Here is a 12,827-nt window from a genome sequence, read left to right on the forward strand (position 1 = left end):
AGAAGTGCCCCGAAGATTATATTTCAGGATGATGATTTTACTTCTCATTTTATTTCCACCTTTCTCAAAGTTTTTAAATAAAATACCACTTTTTAGCATAAAAAAGAAATCAAAGTGATTTTTAAAAGACTATTCCATCTATGAAAGCAAAGGAGCAAGGTGCTTTATCATAAGAAGACATGCAGTTATTTGTATATAATTATTTACATATGATGCTATAATAAGTATGCTAATTATTATACATTCAATAAAGTTCTATTCAATAAAGTTATATAACTGTATGCAGACACATGATGGAATTTTATACAGCCAATAAATATGACATTTACAAAGACTACTCTATGATTTAAGGAAATGCTTTTGCAATTTGGTTGAACATCAAATTGTCAATATTCAACATTTTTTGATCTACAAAAACAGCAATTTCACATGTATGACTTTTGTAAAATGGAAAGAAAATGACATTCAAATTTTTAATTCAGGGAAATTGCTAACATTTTTTAGTTTTGTCCTAATTTTTATAACATCAATAAGAATTCTGTTATAGTAAATACCACTTTCAAACGTTACCGACAAAGCAGGTTACTTACTCTTTGTGCATGTGTGTTGGGAAAAGGGGGATAAATGGTAAATTTAAATTCATCAGTATTAACTGCTAGATTATTGTTAAATTCGTTCATCATTCCATTCAAAATCATGATCATGAACCGGGCAGGAAGCACCGTCTCTGTGTAGGAGGAAGAGGCTGTAATCACGAGGGACCTGAAGATCGGGGGTCCCACGGGTCTGAAGCTGCCATCCTTTGTCCTGTTTCTTTGGGCAAGTCACTTCCATTTTTGCTTTGACCTCAGTTTCTCCCTTTTTTAAGATGAGGGGTTTTATATGGTATCACTTATACGTGGAATCTAAAATACAACATAAATGAACCTATCCAGGAAACAGAAACAGACTCAGATAGAAAACAGACTTGTGATTGACAAGGGGGAGCGGGGTAAGGGAGGGATGGACTGAGAGTCTGGGGTTAGTAGATGTGACCTAGTATATACAGGATGGATAAACAAGGTCCTACTGTGTAGCATGGGGAACTATACTCAATAGCCTGTGATAAATCAGAATGGAAAAGAATAGTATATATATATACTATATAATATATATATGTATAACGGAATCACTTGCTGTATAAAAGGAACAAAACACTGTAAATCAACTATACTTCAATAAAAATTAATTTAAAAATTAATAAAATGAGGGGTTTTAAAAGTCTGATCTTGAAGTTCCTTCCAGCTGTGATATTCCATGATCCTACTCACAATGGCCAGAACCCACTACATAGATTGTGGGACCAAGTGTAAAAGAAAAATTCAGGGCCTCTCGTTAAAAACTTCCTAAGAATTTCAAGGTAGTGACAACAGAGCATTCAACCAAGTGCGTGGTCCCACTGAACACAGGACATGCGCCCCGTCTAACCCTGCCCTCATCTCTAGCTGTTTCTGTTTACCAACAACCAGCCACCAAAACAAAAGCAGATTTATTAATAAGTGTTTGGCAGACCAAGCATGTCCATTCCAATAAGAACGAATTACAATTCTTATTTTCAATAAGCATTACTCACATCTGTCAACAAAAATAAGTAACCACACTTGGGGTTGGGTGATTAAAAATGAACAATTGCCTTTTCATACTTGATTACAGTTTCTATTTTAAAGACACATCTCTAACTATGAAATTGTGCTTGGATTTCAAAGGCAACTCTGAGTTTTCCCAAGTCTTAAATTCCACCGCATTGAGCCTTATTCCTGCTAACATCTGTGATGAAGATGAAAGTAACTCTCGGTCAGCCCTGGTCATTGAAGCTCAAAGCTGAGGATAAGATTTGGTATTTTGTGAAGTGTGTGGTGCCAGACACACTCACATCTGTTTCCGGGGCTTGCTGTTTCCTTGGCTACTGTCAATCTGAACCCGGGGACACCAGGGCCATCGTAGAGAGGCAACTCAGACCACTTCCTGCCTTTGGATGCCAGGAGGAAACCAACACATATGGCATGGCCTTGCTTCCACGGAGCTCAGCCACACAGAGCAGCCAAGGACAGGACGGATACACAGGTGCCTGGTTCTCAAATGCAACCAATTCACTCTTTGTACATTTCTAATGAGTGTGGTGATTTCTGGAGCTGAGAAGCACAGCCGGTCTAGGGTTACAATCAGCCACATTGAAAGCAGTGAGAAATACCGGTGGACAAGAAATGTAAGAGCAGGAAAAATGACTGAAAAGCAGACAGAAAGATTTTTTTAAAAAGGACTCTGGAACCATTGAGTGAAGAGCTACATCCTTCTCCATGCCATTCGGAGTCTTTAGTGCTTTCAGGAGAATCTGAAACCTAGTGCTCGAAATGACGCTGAGATTTCTTCAAAGAAGTTTAACCCAGGTCCAGCATCCTCCGCCTCAAAAAGTAGGAGATTGGGAGATATAATTCAGAAATATTTCTTTCGGTAAAACGTAACTCTTGAGAAAATCAGGACTGTCTTTATGTCCCGAAGGCTTCAGACTGCTGGAGTTTTTTCTGAACATGTGCAGCATATACAGTATATATGCATTTTCACATTGCTTAGCATTTCTTTTAACCTAGTTAAAAAAAAAAATCATCTGTACCACGGGTCTTATATTAGAGTCTAGAACAGGAGTTTGCAAACTTTTTCGGTAAAAGCTCACAGAGCAAAGACTTCCAGCTCCGCAGGCCATATGGTCTCTGTCAGAATGGCTCAGCTCTGCCATTGTAGCTCAAAGCAGCCATGGACAGTATCTATGGAACGGGCGTGGCTGTGTTCCTAATAAAACTCCACTGACTGAAATAGACAGCTGCCGCATTGAGCCCATGAGCCATAGTTTACCAACCACTGGTCTAGAGCAAAGAACACGGGCTACAGACAAGGCCAGACCTGGACCTGAATTCTGTCTCCATCATTTCATTACCCCAGACTGCATATTCCACTCTCATAATATGGGGGATAATAATACCCTCTCTGCTGAGCATCAGATGGAAAACTGGCACAGAACTGATAAAAATTAATTTTCTTCACCTCATAGCCATTCTTTCCGTGAGATACTTTTCTTAGTTCTTTATCCATACCATTATTTTCAGACAAATGGCCTTTCTTGAACATTATCTCACCCTCCTCCTGCTCATATTCTGCAAGGCTGATAGAGAGACACCATCCACTGATTCCTTGATAAGGAAACAGGGCTCATGGCCAGAAGGATAAAGCATACTTTAGCCAGAGGGATAAAGTATACTGTCAAACCCAGTAACCCCTGGCTTTGGATCTGCTGGTCATACAAACATGGAAACACATGAATCTGTAGACACACCCACTGAGAAATCTATCCATGGATAGAGAAGAAACGTGATGGTTAGGAGCATGACATATGAGATCCAGCTTGCCCACCTACTGGATGTATAACACCTGGGGTTGTGTGAAAGTGAAGTGAAAGTGAAAATTGCTCAGTTGTGTCCAACTCTTTGCAACCCCATGGACTGTAGCCTCCCAGGGTCCTCTGTCCCTGGAATTCTCCAGGGAAGAATACTGGAGTGGGTAGCCTATCCCTTCTCCAGGGGATCTTTCCAATCCAGGGAGTGAATCCAGGTCTCCCGCATTCCAGGCAGATTTTTACCATCTGAGCCATCAGGGAAGCCCAAGAATACTGGAATGGGTAGCCTATCCCTTCTCTAGGGGATCTTCCTGACCCAGGAATTGAACTGGGGTCTCCTACATTGCAGGTGGATTCTTTACCAGGTAAGGCACTTGACTATTCAGCTTGGGTCTCTTTATTTGTGAAACAGGGCTAATAATAGGGTAGGTTGTAGAAGGTTCTACCTTGAAATGCTAAGCTTAGTGTAATGCCTCACACATAGTAAACATTTAACCTCTGTTGAATGAGGTTGTGAGGATTAAATGAAAACAGTATTCTCAGCCCCAGTTCCTGACATTCAAGGAACACGCTATCAATGATCATTGCTTTATTGGTGACAGGTCTATACACACTTACACACCTAGGAAAGCAAACGCACACATGGCTGTGAACTCCACTAGGACAAGAACTATATCTGACACAAAGCACAGGCTTGTTGAAGAACTGTCTGTTTGCTCGCTTATGAACAAACACTCATGAATGTAAACAGACAATTGTAAACAGCTGATGGCTGGGTTAGGCTACCCAAGGTCCATCCATATCCATTCATCCCCTGGAAGGAGCTGAGGAATGGGCTGGCCCAGGCATGTGATTATGAAATTTTGCTGGCCGTGTGCAGGTCCCCAAAAGACCACCACCCACACTGCTCAGACAACCAGACCAGCGCAGTCCCCTGAGCTGCTCAGCCCAGATGTGACTCCAGGATCCCAGGCGGTGACCGACGAGAAGGTGAGGGATGAACAAGGAGCAGGAAAATCCCCTACACGCAAGTCAGCTGGAGCAGGAACAGCTAAGGAGGCTCGCGAGGGTGGTCCCTTGAACTGCTGGGATGAGGTTCTGTCTTTGAAAAAAGACAGTGTGTGTATCTGGAGGGAAGAAGCCAACAGACACCTCACTGTTCTGCATGCAGGGAGTGTTTCTGCTCAACCAGGTCTCAGCCAGTCCCCTGGGTGCCTGTGGAGCTAAGGCTGCCTCTAAGCCAGGAAGATGATGGCTCACCTCTGGAGGGGCTGCATCGCACAGGGTCGTCGTGCCACGGGGCACCTGGCTCCCAGGCAGCTGCCTTCACTACGCCAAGGAAAGTCCATGGAACTTGGACTTCCTTGTCTCCACTAGGGTGGAGGCTCTGTCCTCTTAGCATTACATAAACGAACAGCTTGGCTCCTTGGCCGGGAATCAGAATGAGCCAATGTCTGCCTCTGGCCATGACAAAACCAAAGCCTCAGTAAGTCAGTGGAAACAGTACATGGAGGGCCAGATGCAGCCTTTGGATGGAAGAGCTCGGTTTGCTCAACGGACACATCTGCTTTTCATTAAACGATGTTTTTTGATTTGGCTACGGTTATGCTGTTGGTGTTTAAAGGTGGTGGTAAAGAGAAAACCACCCTTCTGTTACGTAGAAGTGTGTGTGTGCGTGTATATATGCACTGATAGATGAATAGTAGCTGTCTAGATGAGCAGATGCACACCCACGGAAAATGCTAACGTCCCCATTCTACAAATGGGCACACGGAGGACCATGAGCTGAAATGCTAACAAGTAACACAGCCAAGATTCAAACCCAGATATGAGAATTCCACCATCCATTTTCCACCCCCCCTCCACCATGCTGTGGCACAAGGGCTACAATTAATATTATGTGTTGCCATGACATCTGGGGAAAACCAGGAGGGCCTAGAATGGCCTGACTGTAATTCCCCTGCCCTCTCTGCTCCCCAGGATAAGGTCCCTGAGCCAAACAACCCTCCTTATTACAGGAACCAGGCATAGTTCCTGCTCACCTTTGCTTCAGTTCCCTGTGAGTTCTCACAGTTACTCAAAACAAGACAATCACATCCTCATGTGGGAACCAGAGGTCACCACCCTCTTGGGGCACCAAGTACAAAGTCTGCCTCCCACGGGCCCTGGATGGTCACTGTCCTTGAGTACAAGTTCCAGTGTGGCCCTTCACGACATGCGGCATTCTCCTCTCTGGGGCTGTGAGTATCTGGGATTAATAAACTGCTGCCCATCTCACCTGTCGGAACTGGGGGTCGTGTGTTCAGCCATCCCCAGGACCCTGGAAAGGAATCTCTGCTGGACACACCAAACAGCTTCCTGAAAAGGGAGGCCTGTTAGGACACTGATAAAATATATTGTTGCTCAGCTCCCTCAAGAGGTCACCTTGCCAAGTGCCTCCTGGCAGATGTCAGCAGAGAGGGGGCTGAGGGCTCTGGCATTCAGATAACTGAACTTGATTCATCCTCAGACTGAGCAGCGGCAGAGCCCAGAAGTCCCTCTTCTTTCAACATTCCACCATCACCCTACTGCGTGTCTGCGGGCAGGACCCTGACTTTTGCAACCCGCACCTTTCCAAGTGGAGCCCAGGCAGGAGCCAGGAGAACTCGGGAGCAATTGATAACGAGTGGTGTGCCCTATACCCGGGGAGACACGACAGTAAACGCAATTAGAGGCAAAGCCCTGATTGAGTGAACTCAACTAACCAGAACCATCAATTAGCTGAAATCTTTTTGCCTCCTCTCAGGAGACCCTGAGCTTAGGAACATCACAATTTAAAAAGTGGGGAATTTCCTGGAAGTCGCATGTTTAGGACTTGGCATTCTCACTTCTGGGGCTCTGGGTTTGATCCCTGATCAGGGAACTAAGATCCCACAAGCCGCGTGGTCAAAAAAAAAAAAATCTTTTTTAATTTAGAAAAATAAAAATTGTTTTCTAAGGTTCGGCTCTGATCCAGCCCAATTCCCTTCATCATTGTGTGTACCACAAATGTAACTTGAAATTGTCCACAGGTTTTAAAAAGAAAAAGAAATGGGAGAGATTGATTTGAACCATCTATTTTACTTATTATATCCAAAATATTATCATTTCACTGTGCAATCAAGATGAAAAAGTATGGATGTGATACCCTGATACTGGTTCAGCTAGAGCACAGCTCACCTTGAACCAGGCTTATGGCAAGTGCTTGGCAGCCCCCACACTGGTGGCCAGCATCCTGGACAGGGCAGCTCTGGAGTTGACATCTGAAGTGACAGCTGATAATGCTGGTTCAGAATGTTTACAACTAATTGAGCATCAGTCAACAATCGCCTTTAAGTATCTCCTCCCAATGGTGTGTCATAATAAGACAAGTAGTATTTGAGCTCTAGTGGGTCTCCTAGGGGACTTCCCAGGAGGCGCTAGTGGTAAAGAACCCGGCTGTCAATGCAGGAGACATAAGAGATGCATGTTCAATCCTGGGGTTGGGAAGATCCCCTGGAGGAGGGCATGGCAACCCACTCCAGTATTCTTGCCTGGAGAATCCCATGGACTGAGGAGCCTGGTGGGCTACAGTCATGGGGTCGCAAAGAGTTGGACACGAATGAAGCGACTGAGCATGCACACACGGGTCTCCTAGGACCTGTAGGAGGGGCTGCCAAGGACTTCCTCTACAGCCAGGGCCCTTCCCAGCAGAATGGTGGCTTTGGGAGACGCTGCTGACGATGGCCTCCACTGAACCATCTGCCTCTTTCTCAGACTCGGACTACGAGAGTATTTGCCCCGTCTTTCACTTTAAATGAACTTCACACTTCAGAGCCAAAAAAAGTAAATGCTTCTCTAAAGAGGCCTTTATCCTACTGACCACCCAGGAATGTGCAGAGTTTGATGGTGCTTACAAAACTTTCCCCAAAGGAGCCTGCAGTCTAGCAGGGCAGTGACAAATCACACATGAGAAAAAAATCACTTAATCATGGGTCCAATAAAAACTGGCTGCTGGCTGCCTGAAATGAGGGCTGGCCAACATACAAAACAGGTACCATGATGACAAAACCGAGATCAGAAAAATGAAAGAATTACCCACTGTCTCCACTGGGAATCCCAGGAGGAAGAGGACAGCAAGAAACAGTCGCCTCCTCCCAAATTTTAATCATTCATCTGCTAACATTTTGGATTTTGACTGATCCATGTAGCATCTTTTGTTTTCTTTATTTACCAGTGCTCTTTAAACCAGCTCATCTATCTTCTTCTTTAATGAACTAATTTACAAAGGAAATGTTACCCACAAACCAAAGAAAAAACGCTATAATTTTTGCCATAAATAGAATGTAACTAGAAATATCAACGGACAGCAATTAATTTCTTTAAAGTTTGTTCATGCACTGCTGGGAATGATCTTGTGCTCCGCCTGTTTACACGACACTTTGGAAAAGGCTGCTATCAGAAGTTGAAACCTGGCATTGCCTGGCTGGCTGGGAAGGCTTTGTGTAGGAGGAGGGGGAGGAAAGCCACCCCAGCCACCCACAAAGCCTAGAGAAAGGTGCAGAGGTGGATGCGCATGGAGCGTGGGGGCATGCAATGCAGAGAAGAAACTGACACCTGCGTGATTAAATCACTACAAACACGTTCAGTTACCTGTAACAGACTTACCGCCCTGGGAATACGGACTGACACACTCTGGGAATACCTCAAAAGTAAGGGTTGAAACAAGTGTTCTTACAACCCCCAGTTAACCAGAAAACAATTAACCCAAGGCCCCTCTGCTGCCCCTCTGCGCTTCTAGAAACTGCTGTCTGATCGCACCTCTCTGGCAGGGAAAAATCCTGTCTTCTGGAGGATGGCGATTTCTGAATGCAGATGCCCAAGGCCAGGGTGAGGGGGATGGGAACAGAGAAAGAGGAGGGCAGTCAAAGGTCAATGAGATGATGCTGACACTGGAACCCCATTCCCCACCAGTGTGTGTGTGTGTGTGTGTGTGTGTGTGTGTGTGTCTGTTTATGTCTGTCTCTGTGTGCGTGTGTGTGTCTCGGTGTGTGTCTGTGTGTATGTCTGTCTGTGTCTGTGTGTGTCTCTGTGTGTGTCTGTGTATGTGTCTGTCTGTGTGTGTCTGTGTGTATGTCTGTCTGTGTGTGTCTCTGTGTGTGTCTGTGTATGTGTCTGTCTGTGTGTGTCTCTGTGTGTGTCTGTGTATGTCTGGTGTGTGTCTGTTTATGTCTGTGTGTGTGTGTGTGTGTGTCTGTGTGTCTCTCTGTGTGTGTCTGTGTCTGTGTGTCTGTGTGTGTCTCTCTGTGTGTCTGTGTGTGTCTCTCTGTGTGTCTGTGTGTATGTTTGTCTGTGTGTGTCTGTGTGTCTCTCTGTGTGTCTGTATATGTCTGTCTGTGTGTGTCTGTGTGTGTGTCTCTGTGTGCGTCTGTGTATGTCTGGTGTGTGTCTGTTTATGTCGATCTGTGTGTGTGTATGTGTCTGTGTGTATGTCTGTGTGTGTCTGTTTATGTCGATCTGTGTGTATGTCTGTGTGTGTTTATGTCTGTCTGTGTGTCTGTGTGTGTGTGTGTCTGTATGTGTCTGTGTGTGTCTGTTTATGTCTGTCTGTGTGTATGTCTGTGTGTGTGTGTCTGTGTGTGTCTGTTTATGTCTGTCTGTGTGTGTGTGTCTGTATGTATGTCTGTGTGTGTATATGTCTGTGTGTGTGTCTGTGTGTGTGTGTCTGTGTATGTCTGTGTGTGTCTGTTTATGTCTATCTGTGTGTGTGTCTGTGTATATGTCTGTCTGTGTGTGTCTCTCTGTTTGTCTGTGTATATGTCTGTGTGTGTCTGTGTGTGTGTCTCAGTGCGTCTCTGTGTGTGTCTGTGTGTGTCTGTGTATGTGTCTGTCTGTGTGCATCTCTGTGTGTGTCTGTGTATGTGTCTGTCTGTGTGTGTCTCTCTGTGTGTCTGTCTGTGTGTGTCTGTGTATGTGTCTCAGTGTGTGTCTCTGTGTGTGTCTGTGTATGTCTGGTGTGTGTCTATTTATGTCTATCTGTGTGTGTGTCTGTGTGTGTCTGTGTGTATGTCTGTGTGTGTCTGTTTATGTCTGTCTGTGTGTGTGTCTGTGTATGTGTGTCTGTGTGTATGTCTGTGTGTGTGTATGTCTGTATGTATGTCTGTGTGTGTGTGTATGTCTGTGTGTGTGTGTGTGTATGTCTGTGTGTGTCTCTGTGTGTGTCTGTGTATGTGTCTGTGTGTGTCTGTTTATGTCTGTCTGTGTGAGTGTCTGTGTGTGTGTGTGTGTGTGTGTGTGAATTCTCCCAGGGCCACTCCAGACCATCAAAAAGACACTCATACCTCGTGAAAGGTCAACTTCTAAATTGGTCAGAGCAAGTCTAGCCAGACTGAATGCCCCGGGGAAGAGCCAGTCTGACCTTTGATCCAGTTGAGCTGACATCCCCCAAACATGGGGCCTCTGCACGTGCGTCAGATCAGCCCCCCCCACCCCCGCCAGTGGCTGTCTCCTCGGGGCCTGGAAACCTTGACAGTGGCAAGCAGTCCAGGCAAGATGCTCGCTGCCCTCTCAGATGAAGTGCACTGTGGTTTTTCTGCCTGCCCAAGCCAGAGACGGTGCTCTAAAAAGCCCTTGGAAAAGAAAGTCGTATCTTCTGCAATACAATATTCGTTAGATGTTATCATGGCATTTTATAAGGTCATATATAATGCCAGCTGTAGCTATAAAAAAATTTATTATTCAGCCCCAGAAAGGCATATAAATCCCTGCAAAGTACAGGTTTTTCTTTTAAAACGTGGTTTAGTTCTTCCTACCCTTTGCCCCGCTTCATTCCTGGGAGACAGTGGCCTGCGTTAAACTTGCAACACTCCAATTCCACCCAAGTTTCCATATTTCTAAGTCCTGGGAAGGCCCCCTGCCAAGGGCTGGCCTTCTGGACAAACGGGGATAGGAGGCTCCTTAAGATCTTTTCCATTCCATTTGCTCCTTGACGACCTCACACAATTTTGCACAAACTCGTGTCCATAGATTTCTTCTCCCCTCCAACTGGTCCTTTATTCACACATTCTTACCTGAATTATTTTCTGCGCCCTTCCCTACACTCCCTCTACTTGCCAAAATCCTGCCCCGTCTATTCTACATATTAATGACCCTGAAATCTGACCCCTCCACTCTTTCCCTGCCCACTTCATGAATTCCTCATAGCTCTTCTGGACTGAATGCCCCTTTTCTGGCCCCCCCTGCCTCCAGGCCCCCCTTTCCAATCTATTCCCCAAGCGGCAGCCAGAATGATCTTCTCACGAGGGCCTTAGAACATGTTACTCTCTTGCTCAAACACTTTTGATAGCTCCCGGTTGCCCACCTGATAAATCGCATGCTCCCTGAATTATCATTTGGGCCTGCGCCCACCTCACCAGGCCCATCTCTCGCCATTCTCTGCTTCTCTTGCTGATCACCATTAATATCATATGTCTTGTGATTTCCTGATAGAAGCCATCACTTCATCTCTATTCTCTATGTTGGGAATGGCCTGTATGCCCCTGATCCCTGACTCTCCTGGCCACCCTCACTTACCTTAGGGCAATGGTGTGGGCAACAGCTCCTCCAGGGAGCCTTCCAGGAGTGCTCTGGGTTGTACTGGGTGCTCCCAGATTATCACAGACCCGACAGCACTCCAACACTTTGGCCACCTGGGTGAAGAACTGACTCACTGGAAAAGACCCTGATGCTGGGAAAGGCTGAAGGCAGCAGGAGAAGGGGACGTCAGAGGATGAGATGGCTGGATGGCGTCACCAACTCAAAGGACATGAGTTTGAATAAACTCTGGGAGTTGGTGATGGACAGGGAAGCCTGGCGTGCTGCAGTCCATGGGGTTGCAAAGAGTCGAACATGATTGAGTCACTGAACTGAACTGACTGCACTCCAAGAGGGAGAAATATCAAAAGTTCATTTATCCCACAACAATTTCAATTATAAATGATTGGGGAAAACACAAAAGGACAGAGAGAAAGAGACAGCAAGACAACTTATTTAAATAATACACGTGACCCTGACCACCACTGCACTTGTAAAATGAATATATACCGTCTCCTGATGACTCACCTCTTCATCTAGCCCAGGGGTCCTTGTCCATGGACATGGGGTTCTGTGGAGAGAATTCTGGGGGTCTTGAATGTATACATTTTTATTTACTGTCACTAACTCTAACTGAAATTTAGCATGCCCTTCAGTTATGAATGTAGGCATCAGACAGCAGAGGTATTAGCAAGACCTGAGACTGACTCCAACAGAAATTACAGTTTTTCACATCACACTGCTTTAGTAGCAGATGTCTCAAAATATTATTCACACTTGTCACTACTTCATAATTACGGTAGTTATTAGACCTGCCGCCAAATCTAGTTACTTAATGTGTTAATAAAGATGCAAATGTGTTATAACTCCATGTATTTGTTATTTTTATATATATTTTGATAGTTGTGTTTCAATATAACTGCTTTCCTTTGTAATCCTATGCAGTCTCTTTTTTTTGCATTTAAGAAGATTCAGAGAAGGAGGACATATGTTTGGCAGATGCCAAAGAAGTCCATGACACGAAAGGTTTAAATGCCGTGCTGTGGATGTGAGCTCCCTGGGCGCAGCGCACTGGGTCTGTAATCTTCCAATCCCTGGTTCAGGAAGCAGTGGTCGGTGTACAGCTGTTGTTGTAGTTGTTACTGTTTAGGGGCTAAGTCGTGTCTGACTCTTTTGTGACCCCATGGACTGTAGCCCATCAGGCTCCTCTGTCCATGGGATTTCCCAGGCAAGAATACTGGAGTGGGTTGCCATTTCCTTCTCCAGGGGATCTTACCGACCCAGGGTCTGAACTTGTGTCTCCTACATTGGAGATGCAATGAACCACCAGGGAAGCCTCTGAACCACTAGGGAACCCCCAGGGTACAGTAGGAATTTTTTAATATGAACCAAGATTTTATTTCTATTAATCTATCCTTCCCTCTTCCCTTTCTCCTCCTTCCCCTCCTTCCATCCTTCCTTCTTTCCATCAGTCCGTCATCTTCTCTCCATCTTTCCATCTATCTGATCTGAGCCACGGTTCTAACTACAGACACTTCTGCAGTCAGCCCCCAGATCCAGTTCCAGGTGGAGATGTGTTCAGTGGGGAAAGGTGACCCGGACTCTGGTGTGGCCTTGGGCAAAGTGCGCCTGGCTCAGGGCTGTGTCTCCAGCTCTCACACCACAGGCTGGGCCCCAGGTCTACGTGTAGCCACATGCCAGGTCTGGTCCATTTACTCCCTAAAGACCGGACATGCTCTGGCTTGTTTTCCAAATATCAGGTCAAGTCTTAAAGGAGGTGGGAGTTGAGGGATCATGGCCATTACCAAATCCAAGAACCTGTCTGGCACAG

The 12,827-nt window shown here is 45.4% G+C and overlaps 1 protein-coding gene across 1 annotated transcript in view; it reads right to left on the bottom strand.

The window, feature by feature from the left end:
- The window catches only part of XYLT1 (xylosyltransferase 1), a 350,343-nt gene that overhangs the window by 217,031 nt on the left and 120,485 nt on the right, over positions 1-12,827 (bottom strand). The gene's annotated exons all lie outside the window — the stretch shown is intronic.

This window comes from Bos indicus x Bos taurus, chromosome 25 (genome assembly GCF_003369695.1).
Source record: "Bos indicus x Bos taurus breed Angus x Brahman F1 hybrid chromosome 25, Bos_hybrid_MaternalHap_v2.0, whole genome shotgun sequence".
In the NCBI taxonomy this organism is placed as follows: domain Eukaryota; kingdom Metazoa; phylum Chordata; class Mammalia; order Artiodactyla; family Bovidae; genus Bos; species Bos indicus x Bos taurus.